Source organism: Ursus arctos, chromosome X (genome assembly GCF_023065955.2).
Source record: "Ursus arctos isolate Adak ecotype North America chromosome X, UrsArc2.0, whole genome shotgun sequence".
NCBI lineage: Eukaryota > Metazoa > Chordata > Mammalia > Carnivora > Ursidae > Ursus > Ursus arctos.
In genome coordinates this window covers 90,316,796-90,328,535 of record NC_079873.1, presented here as the reverse complement: position 1 = coordinate 90,328,535, position 11,740 = coordinate 90,316,796, and the positions used below count along the sequence as shown (strand labels likewise).

At 41.1% G+C, this 11,740-nt stretch overlaps 1 pseudogene; it reads left to right on the top strand.

Moving 5' to 3' along the window:
• Positions 1-561: 561 nt before the first annotated feature.
• Positions 562-1,046, top strand: LOC113241212 (ATP synthase subunit d, mitochondrial-like; annotated as a pseudogene).
• The last annotated feature ends 10,694 nt before the right edge of the window (positions 1,047-11,740 follow it).

The window sequence follows — 11,740 nt, the reverse complement described above, 5'->3', positions numbered from 1 at the left end:
GTGATTCTTCCAGTTTAGAGCTCCCTCAGGCATGGAACCTGTGAGAACTTTCCTGAGGCTGGGCCAAAGAGGAAGGGTTGACAAACTACAACTCGTGGGCCAAGTCTGGCCTGCTGTCTGTTTTTGTATGGCACATGATCTAAAAATGTTTTCTTTTTTGAGGTAAAAACACAGGACATAAAATTTACCATCCTAACCATTTTTAAGTGTACGGCTCAGTAGTACTAAGTATATTTACACTGTTGTGCTACCGATCTCCAGAACTTTTTCATCTTGAAAAACTAAACTCCATACCCATTAAACAACAACTCTCCATTTCCCCTTTCCCTCAGCTCCTGGTAACCACCATTCTACTTTCTATTTGTACGAATTGACTATTTTACATACCTGATAGAGAAGGACTCATAAACTGTCTTTTTGTGACTCACTGATTTCAATTAGCATAATGTCTTCAAGGTTCATCCATGTTGTAGCATGTGACAAGATTCCCTGCCTTTCAAAGGCTGAATTATATTCCATTAGCAGGGACTGTGGGCCGCCAGGGTCAGTGAAGATCTCAAGATGGCTGGGTGAAAACTTGTTCTAAAAGCTATTGACTGGGAAGCTTTTGGGGACATCATAAGGCCCAAAACAAGAAGGCCATTGCTAGCTCCCTGAAATCCTAGAATGAACCCCTTACCTCCACGTTGGCTACTCTCCCTGAGAATCCACCTGCTACTGACTGGGCTTACTACAAGGCCAACGTGGCAAAGGCTGGCTCGGTAGAGCACTTTGAGAAGAAGTTCAATGCCCTGAAGTTTCCTGTGCCACAGGATAAATTATACTGTTCGGGTGGATGCCGAAGAAAAAGATGTGAAAGTTGTGCTGAGTTTTTGTCCCTCTCAAAGGCCAGGATTGAGGAATGTGAAAAAGAGCTGGAGAAGATGAAGAACATAATTCCATTATGATCACACGACCATTGAGCACCTGAAGGAAGTCTTCCCAGAAACCAAATTAGACAAGAGAAGTATCCCTATTGGCTTCACAAGCCAATCAAAAATTTATAAACTTGAGTTGGGGAGAAAGCACTGGTCCTCATATTATAAATGCTGGACACTCAAAATAATTATACGGTAAAAAAAAAATTCCATTTTAGGTGTATACCACATGTTAATTATCCTTTCATCCACCCATGGATGTTTAGGTTGTTCCCACCGCTTGGCTATTATGAATAATGCTACGAACATGGCTGTGCAGCTGTCTCTTCAAGACTCTGCTTTCCATTCTTTCAGGGATATAGCCAAAAGAGGGATTGCTGGGTCATATGGTTGCTCTATTTTGAAATTTTGGAGGAACCACGTACTGTATTCCAGAGTGGTTGTACCATTTAAGTGTCTCATCAACCGTGCACAAGGGCTCCAGTTTCTCCACATTCTTGTCAACCTTTGTCATTTTCTAGTTTTTCTTTTATGATAGTATCCGGAGAGGTAGGAGATGACATCTCACTGTGGCTTTGATTTGCATTTATCTAACGGTTAGTGATGTTATGCATCTTTCTATATGCTTGTTGGCCATTTGTACATCATCTTTGAAGAAATGTCTGCTCAAGAGCTTTGACCATTTTTTAAATCAGGTTATTTTGTTTTTGCTGTTGTTTTGTTGTTAGAGTTCTTTACCTATTCCGGATATTAACCCCTTATCAGATATAGTGATTTAGAAATGTTTTCTCCCATTTCATAGGCTGCCTTTTCGCTGTTGATTGTGCCCTTTGATGGACAGAAATTTTTTAGTTTGATGTAGTCCCATTTGTCCATTTTTTCCTTTGTTGCCTGAGCTTTTGGTGTCATAGCCAAGAAATCATTGTCAACTCCAACGTCATATAGCTTTCCCCCTATGTTTTCTTCTAGTTACATTTTTAATATTTTTAAGTGGGGAAAAAGATAAAAACAAGAAAAATATTTCCTGACATGTGAAAAACATATGGATTCAAATTTCAATGCCCATAAATAAAGTTTTATTAGAATACACCCAAATACATTCATTTATACAGCATCTATGGTTGCTTTTGGGTTGTAACTGCAGAGCTGAGTAGTTGCAACAGAGACCAAATGTGGTTCTCTCATCTCTTCGTACTACTGCTTAGTGTGCTATAAATCGCAGCAACACATTTATAACTCTACAGCATTTAAAGTGTCATGTGTATCTCCATACTGCACCTCTTTCTTTAATTACCAGTGCATACTCAGTAGTCAAAACAAGATAAGTAAAGTGGATTTTGATTGTCGTACTTTTAAGGCACACCAGAGTGGGGACTACTTACTTATCCGATTAGACGGTGTATTAGCTCGAGCTGCCGTAACAAAACACCATAGGCCGGGCGGCTTCAACAACAGAAATTAATTTCTCACAGTTCTGAAGGCTGGAAAGTCCAAGATCAAGGTAGGGGCAGGGCCCGTCTCTGGTGTGAGCTCTCTACTTGAGTTGTAGAAGGCCTTTCCTCTGTGTGTACATGTGGGGGGAGAGAGAGCTCTCACTCTCCTTATAAGGCCATCTTAGAATCCTATAGAATTAGGGGCGCCTGGGTGGCGCAGTCGTTAAGCGCCTGCCTTCGGCTCAGGGCGTGATCCCGGCGTTCCGGGATCGAGCCCCACATCAGGCTCCTCCGCTCTGAGCCTGCTTCTTCCTCTCCCACTCCCCCTGCTTGTGTTCCCTCTCTCGCTGGCTGTCTCTATCTCTGTCAAATAAATAAATAAAATCTTTAAAAAAAAAAGAATCCTATAGAATTAGGACCTCGCCTTTATGACCTTATCTAACCTTAAGTGCCTCCTAAAAGCCCTATGTCCAAACACGATCACGTTAGGGGTTAGAGCGTCAACATATGAATTCGGGAGCAACATGATACAGTCCATAGCAGATAGCAAAATATTCTAACATGCACTGACACAATATCTGTGTTAAAAGAATACCACATATGTCAGCATTACCAGACTGAGCGCTCATCACAATATTCCCAACCCACAGGAAAGGAATGGTCAGAAAAATTGGAACATTTAAAATGGAATATCTCATCACAGCAGAATTTCTTCACAAAACTAAACAATAAAAATGAGCCTGTCACCAAAGGAAGTTTCCAAGTGGCTCATTTCTTAGCCAAGCAAAGAAAACCATTTACTGATGGTGGGTTAATTAAACCCTGTTTGATTGCGGCCGTTAAAGAAATGTGTCCAGAGAAAATAAATTTGTTTCAAGCTATTAGCCTTTTGGTGAGAACAGTTGTTTGAAGAGTTGAGGGTCGTGAGAGCAACATCAGTAGTCAATTAAAAACAAGCAAATGATTGTGAGCGCTTTTGCTTGGGTCCGGATGAGTTGACAGATGTTATCAATGCTGCTTAGTTGTTTATTTGAGGAGGCAGTGCTAAGTTGGAAGTGACTGAAGAATTAGCCTTTATGAATGGTCTGTGCGGAACAGCTACGGGAGAGAGTGTTTTCAACGTTGAGAACACGCTCGTTCAGTACAACTTGAAGTAGAAATATGCGAAGATGTGTTACAACGGACGGTGAAAATCTGTGTGGAACAGAAAAAGGCCTAGACGAACAACTTCACAGAACGTGTGAAAACAGAGGCTGTTTACAGTCTATGGTTATTCGCCGTATTATTCAACAGCAGGTGTTTCACAGAAAATAATTGAGCCCATCGTGTGTTATTGAACCACTAGCACGCTCTCTTGGACTTAGCCACTGACGGTTCTGGGAGGTTTTATCCAAGAATAGAAACTGAGGCACGCCTGGGTGGCTCAGTCGGTTAAACGGCTGCCTTCGGCTCAGGTCATGATCCTTAGGGTCCTGGAATCGAGCCCTGCATCGGGCTCCTTGTTCAGTGGGGTGTCTGCTTCTCCCTCTCCCCTCTGCCGCTCCCCTTGCTTGTGCTCTCTGGCTCATTCTCTCCTCTCACTCAAATAAATAAAATCTTAAAAAAAAAAAAAAAAAACTGAATATCCTGATTTGCCGGCTGCCGCTGAAGTTTGATGGCTTAGCAGTGCTAAAGTTTTATTGAGATTTTTTGAGCTCCAAAAAATTCGAGACTGGATTTTTTTCTGAATGAGAACATCTGCCCTTAATCGCTATTATTGAACACTACATGTGTGGAAATTTGTTCTCTTTTGTTATATAAACACCTACATGATGTCCTCAATTTGACCTCTTGGTACCCAAAGCTCTCATCACTTACTATCTGGCCATTTACAGAAAAAGCTTGCCGACCCCTCCATGGGCGTCTGAGTGATAGCCACCCGGGTTTTACTGGAAAACAGTCCTGCAATGGAAACCAATGTCTGCGACAAGGCTCCTCAACCCTACTCTACTTTGGGGTTCCGGGGTCATTCTTAGCACTACTCGCTACATTCCCTAAGGTGGGAGAAATGAATACCCCCATTCCCCTGTTTGAGGGTCTTGCTGTCTGTGGCACAGGAACCTACGGTCAGCCAAAAAGTCATCTTCGGTTTTATTCCCAAGAGGCCTGGTAGGTACTATTTGACTAGGATTCCTGGTTATCGACACCGATTCAGATTTTCTGAGGCTACATCTGTGGCTCAGGGGTCCTCGCTAGAGAAACAGAGCCCAAGCTTCCTGTCACACAACCAGAGACCTTGCTACTACCTTCTGCTACTGTCACCTTTTTATTCCTATATCAAGTTACATGATATAAAGAATCCCCATAAAAAATGTCACCCAGTAATGAACTGGAATAGGCAAGGGTCTAGAGAGCTGTTAGACTGCAGCCTCCAGTCACCCCGCTCTTTGTTTGTAAGAGCGGTAATTTAGAAATTGCTGACGTGCTGAGTTACTAAATACTCTGGGGGAGTATAAACTTACTAATTCAGCAGTATCTAATTCAGTAACGATGCTACTCTAAGACCACTTTGGCGAAAGTGAGTTTTTGTGGACCTAAAAGGGCAAATAATTTGTTTTTAAAGGCATAAGACGCTTGGCATGACTGAAACATCGGGTATGTACGTAGCAAATTGCTTTACATCCTTTCTGCTCATGGAAGGTCTACATGTCCTTATTCTAGTATCTGTATTCATGGCGAAAAGACAGAGATCTATGCTACAAGATGGATATTACAACAAAGATGAAGCTTAGAAGTAATCTGTGACCAGGAAACGAAAGGCAGAGAATTAGTCTCCAGGGTGCATATTATTGTTGTTGAAGAAAACCAAAAAAAAAAACTTCCCAAACAAAAATCCACGGATATCTTTTTCTTTGTTCGCAAAACATAGACTCACTGGTTGAGAATTTATGGCTTAGTACTTGTAGGGATAGTTGTTTATTTTTATTAGCCTTCTATAGTGGTCATTAAACTGACCCCGGTCAGTCATTTTCAAATTATCCAAGCTTTTTGAAAAATCGTTTCACTCCCCAGCCCAACCCCCACAACCCTTCCCAAGAGAACACCTGTTTCATTAAGAGATGTTTTATTTTTGTCTTCTTCCTTTGGACTCCCCCTGTTTTAATTACTAATGGCCCTCCAACATCCATGTTGACTTCTAGATAACGTGAGTTTATTTTCCCGAAAATTTAAGCGAAGCCAAATATATGAGGGACATGCCAACCTGTTGTTACTGAGATGTGAGTGCACTCTTTTAGCTTGTTTATATAGCGTCCTTAGTGGGGGGGGGAAGATCCAAATTCCTCAGGCAATGGTTAATCTGATAACATTCTGAGTCACTGAGGGATCGATAGCCTATCTGATCCATAAATACATTTAGAAGCAAAGACCTAGTCAATGATAAACTGAGGCATATTAAGAATTTTAGGAGTTTTGGGACACCTGGGTGGCTCAGTTGGTCAAGCTTCTGCCTTTGGCTCAGGTCATGATGATCGAGTCCCATGTCAGGCTCCCTCCTCAGCGAGGAGCCTGCATCCTCCCCTCTGCCTGCCACTCCCCCTGCTTGTGCTAGCTCTCAATCTCTCTTTCTCTGACAAATAAAGTCTTTAAAAAAAAAAAAAAGAATTTTAGAAGTTTTATGTAAGCAAAAATGGATTCAAATTAGGCGGCACCAAGTTGAAAGTGGTTTGGAGTGTTCCCCAGACAGAAGCCAGGGCAAAGACTTCCACAGAGTAAAGGTGGGGGCAAAGAAGGAAATGATTTGTCTGTAGCTCAGGCGTTTGACTTAGTTGGAGACACGTAGGTGGCTGGTTGTAACTGGTTGTCTCTAGGTTTTGATTTCTTAATCTTGAGGCATTCACACGCTTCACTTCTGCTTTGCGTACGTCAGCCTCAAAGGTATCAGAACCACCTTGGTCTAATGGCCTCATTGTTGAATTCGATACAACTGGTCATCCATATCTCATGTACTGCTTTCTAATTTTTTATAAAGAACTTCAAGTTGAAATTTAACTACCATGTAAGGATTTTAGTCATTTTTTCCCAAAACATCCTGTTAAAAAAGTACACTTCCTGATGTAAACCACACAGATGGGGTTGGTTTGGCACATCTCAGGCTGGGTGGACACGATCCAAAAATAGAGACAAATTTCTTCAAAGACCGTTCAATTAGTTTCTACATTAGCAATAAGCCCAGTTTCCCATTGCATACCACATCAATTTAAAATCAAAACCGTAGGTTCAGTCAATAGTTCCTTGGTTTTGAAGTGTCCCTCCATTTTTTTTACAAGTGTAGTAATGGCCTATACCTAAAATCATGACCTTCATTTTTGCTGACGATATCTAAGTGGGGAACAACCCTGTATTAATGTCCTATGGCAGCTGTAACAAATTATCACAAACTTGGTGGCTTAAAACAATGCACATTTATTCTTCTACAGTTTTGGAAGCCAGAAATCCAAAATCAGTTTCACTGGGCTGAAATCAAGGCATCAGTGGGGCCATGTTCCCTGGAAGCTCTGGGTGGGGTGGGGGGAGAATATTTGCTTGCCTTTTCCAGCTTCTAGAGCTGCATTCCTTGGTTTGTGTCCCTTTCCTTCAACTACAATGACTGTAGCGTAGCATTTTCATCTCCCTCCCTCCCTCCCCCAACCCCTTCCCACCTCCCTCCTCCTCCCCCCATTCTCTGCTGAGATTGTCACACTGCTTTTTCTTTTAAATTTTTTTAAAGATTTTATTCATTTATTTGAGAGAGAGAGAGAGAGAACGAGCAAGGGGAAGAAGCAGAGGGAGAGGGAGAGGGAGAAGCAGACTCCCTGCCAAGCAGGGAGCCCGACAGGCAACGACAGGCAACGAGGGGCTTAATCCCAGGACCCTGGGATCATGACCTGAGCTGAAGACAGACACTTAACTGACTGAGCCACCCAGGCACCCTGTCACACTGCCTTTTCTTTCTGTGTCAAATCTTTTTGCTTCCTTTTATAAGGATACATGTAATTGCACCTAGGGCCCACCTGGATAATCCTGATTAATCTCCCCATCTCAAGGGCCTTCATTTAATCACACCTGCACAGTCTCTTATGCCCTCTGAGGTAACATTCACAGGTTCCAAAGATTAGAACCTGGATAATTCAAGGGGGCCATTATTCAGCCTACCACAGACTCCAAATTTGCAGGTCCACATTTAGTTCACAATCTGTAGGCCTCCGATTACTAACCAAGTGTGGAGTTATTTCCAGGGCTCCAAAAATCGTATGTAAATAAACAATAACTTACCTGTATAACTAGTACCACTTACAAATTCATGTCCATGCCATTGTTATTAATAAAAGAGAAAATGCTTTCAAAATGAGATCTAAGGGGCCTCCTTTAGACAAGTTATTTCTAAATAAAATACTTTTCGCATAGCCTTCATCCCTTTTGACAAAAACTATCCTTACAGAATAATCTATATCTTTATAATCTATAAAGTACGTAAGTTATAAAGAATGGATTTAAAGCAGAGCATCTGCCATGTAATAAGAGTTTAATAAATGTCAGCAATTATTAATGTGTTGGGTGTTCTGCCACCTGAATGGAAGTACTCCAAGACCAAAAATCTAATAACAGTAGGCCTGTTTCACTTTGCAGGAAAAAGAAAGCAAAAAAGATGGAATTCAATCACTTTTTTCGGGGCTCGTAATTTTTGTTTAATACTTCGATACCTGTTACTGGTAGAGTGTTAGTGAATGCCAACAGATGACGGAAGCAGCAGCCAAAGAATATTAGGGGGAAACTGGGAGTCAGCCAGTCATGTTTAGTTCAAAAGCCTGTTTTGGTTAAATGTGCTCAGGGCTGTGCCTTTAATATTTTATACCCAAACCACAGTAGTTTCTTTGCCTAAAATTGTTCCTCGTTTATATGAGTCAATCAAATACATCAATATTTTATAGCAGTCTTCAAAGAGCACCATAACTTGCAGGTACACCAGCATCTGAACAAGTTCAAGGGCTGCTAATGGAAAACATTCTCCATTACAAAGGAGCTCACCTTCACCAGAGGCAAAAATCGCGCTTCTCAACCCTAGCTGCACGTTAAGATCTCCCGGGGAGCTTTTAAAAATCCCAATCTAATCCCAACTTAATATGAATATCTAGGGTGCTGCTGGGGTGTCCGTATTTTTAAAGCTCCCCATGTCACTCCGCTGGGCGGCTGCGGTTGAGAACTCTGGACTCAAAGAATATAGGACACAGAGACCAATACCAATAATGAGGTCTGAAGTTCCATGGTCATGATCAGGAACAGGACGCGAATTCAGACTAGAGAGGGTCTCGATGGGGAAAGGAAGGAGGCGATGGAAAATGAACGCAGCCTGAAAAGTGGGCAGCAAAGAGGGAAAGGGCCTGGGAGAGGGTGACAGGCATGCGAAGGGTCAAAAAGTTTCCAGGATAAGGGCAAATGGAAAAATCTGAAAATTTTCATTATGGGATTAGGAAAAACTGGTGGTGAAGGGAAAACATTCTCTGGCCCATTTTCCTCTTGGATTTTCCCCCTCCCCACACCCAGGCCTTCACCATTGCTACATAACTAGTCACCAGGATGCATTATTGAGGGAGACACACACTTACCAAAGGGATCAAGATGAGCAGGATACAGAAATACCTAGTAGAAACGCGTCCGGACACAGCATCTTTGAATCAAAGGGCAAATCTACAGCCTGAATAGAAATGCGTCTAAATCACATTATCGTTTTTACGAAGACCAATTTCTATCTACAGACGCTATCCACACACCTCTCCGACAACAGAAAACAAACCAAAATAGTACAGTTAAGCAATGCAGGAAACTCTTTCGAAAAACTTCTAACTTACCTTTCTATAATCATTGTAATTTTAAGTTCTGGCAATTGAAGCAACTTGCAACTTGCTTATCAAGCCTGGGACTTTCGATCACTGATAACGTGTGAGTTCTTTCAACTATGGGCATGTCATAATGACCCTATAGCACCTTGTCATGCAATGATTATGCAACCATTATAAATATTACATATTTATATATGTAGCTGATGCTTCTATAGTCCTTACAATGTGCTGGGCACTCTTCAAGTGCTTTATATGTACTATCTTTTTTATTTAAAGGATTTATTTATTTGAGAGAGAGCATGAGCAGAGGGAGGAACAGAGGGAGAGGCAGAGAGAATCTCAAGCAGACTCCACGCTGAGTGCGGAGCCTGATGCGGGACTTGTTCTCACAACCCTGAGATCATGACCTGAGCCGAAAACAAGAGTCAGACACTTAATCAACTGTGCCACCCAGGAGCCCCTATATATACTCTCTTATTTACTCCTCACAAGAGCCTAATGAGGTGTATACTGTTTTTATCCCCATGTTACAGATGAGGTCATTAGGGTACAGAGGGGTTCAGCCACCAGCGAAAGATGACAGGTGGTAGAGCTGGAATTTGAACTCAGGTAGTCTGGCTTCAGAGCCCACACTTTTTAAACCATTTTGCTATCATGATTCTTAATTATAACATCAGTGAATTTTCTTCACTTAAGTATTTTCTGGAGAGAACACCATTAAAACCCTTCTATCACTTTTATCAATTTTTCTATGCATTGAAGTTGAAATATGCAAAATGTTTCCATTTTTACTTTTAATTTGCTTACATTATTTTCATCAGAATCAATTAATCTTTATAAAGATTATAATGAAATTATATATATTATATATAATTTTATATATTATAATATTTATATATAATAAATATATACATAAATTTATATGTAATATATATTAATTATATTATATTATATATACACAGTTTTACTTTTGTGACCATCTACACAGTCCAACTTGCCTGGGTCATATTTTATAGATTTATATTTTATAAGATTCCCTATTCAGTTTTCAGTTAATGACATTTTTCTTAGTCTTTTTTTTTTTTAAAGATTTTATTTATTTATGTGACAGAGAGACAGCCAGCGAGAGAGGGAACACAGCAGGGGAGCAGGAGAGGAAGAAGCAGGCTCCCAGCGGAGGAGCCCGATGTGGGGCTCGATCCCAGAACGCGGGGATCACACCCTGAGCCGAAGGCAGACGCTTAACGACTGCGCCACCCAGGCGCCCCATCTTAGTCTGTTTTTATACATTTTCCATGTTGTTTCCTTTGCCTTGATAATTTCTACCAAGTCTAAATCAGGTCAATTTTTGCAGTTTTCCTAGTGAAAAGATATGATTCTTAGTTTTTCCTCTATAATAACTTTTTAATCAACTACAGTTATATTTTTTTCCAGCCTTATTTTGTGATTTTTTTAATCAGTAGTAATTATTGTGAATTGGATAAAAACAGGAAAGTTTTCTATTTATTTGTTATTTAATCCAGGAGAAATTTTGAAATTAGATATTCCAGGAGTACTATAAGGAGTGGTCTTTATTTTAGGTTTCATCATTCTCGGGGTCAAAATGACAAATTCACAATGTTCTGAATGGGTGAGAGTGGAAATTGTTATTTCAGTTTTATAGAGGTACCTTAACTTTAAATAGCTCAGGGGCGTCTGGGTGGCTCAGCCAGTTAAGGGTCTGACTCCTGACTTTGGCTCAGGTCATGATCTCAGGGTCTTCAGATCCAGCCCTGCATCGGGTTCTGTGCTCAGCAGGGAGTCGGCTTGAGTCTCTCTCACTCCCCCCTCCCTCTGCCCCTCTCCCCCTCAGCTCTCTAGCTCTCTCTCTCTAAAATAAATAAATAAATCTTAAAAAAAACCAAACCAAAACATTACATAGCTTGCCTGGGATAAACAGTAAAGCCAAATTGGAGGTAGTAGCATGGACTAGAATGGTTTCTGGAATCACCAACCTGGATTGAATCTACACTCAGCTGTTTACCGCTGTGTGACCGAAGGCAAGTGACCTAACCTTAAAGCTCCAAGGCCTCCATCTGTAAAATAGGGATAATACCAGTACCTCATTCATCAGTTTATCACATGAATTGATCAGGTCAGCAGAATTGAATGAGCTCAAGTACGTACATGCACTTTAGTTTATTGCCTGGCTCACGGTGACCAATCGGTTCATGTTAGTAATTCAGCATCATCATCCATAGGATGTTCTTAGGGAGATAAACAAATACATAAGAAAATAGTTCTAGAAAGACTTTGTGCTTGCGACTCCGTTAACAAAAGGTAGTGCTGAACAAACGTTAGCTGTTGCTATCTTCATTGCTTCCAGCAAGCTTTCCCTGGATCAAAGTAGAAGGTATCTTGTGACCCTTCGGTGGGAGTACCATATCTCTATGAACCACGCAATTACTCAAAACCTATGCCACCAGCAGTCCCCTAATTGCTTCATCCTCCTTGAGTGGGTTTAGTGGACAACTAGAAGACCTAGTTTTAGAGG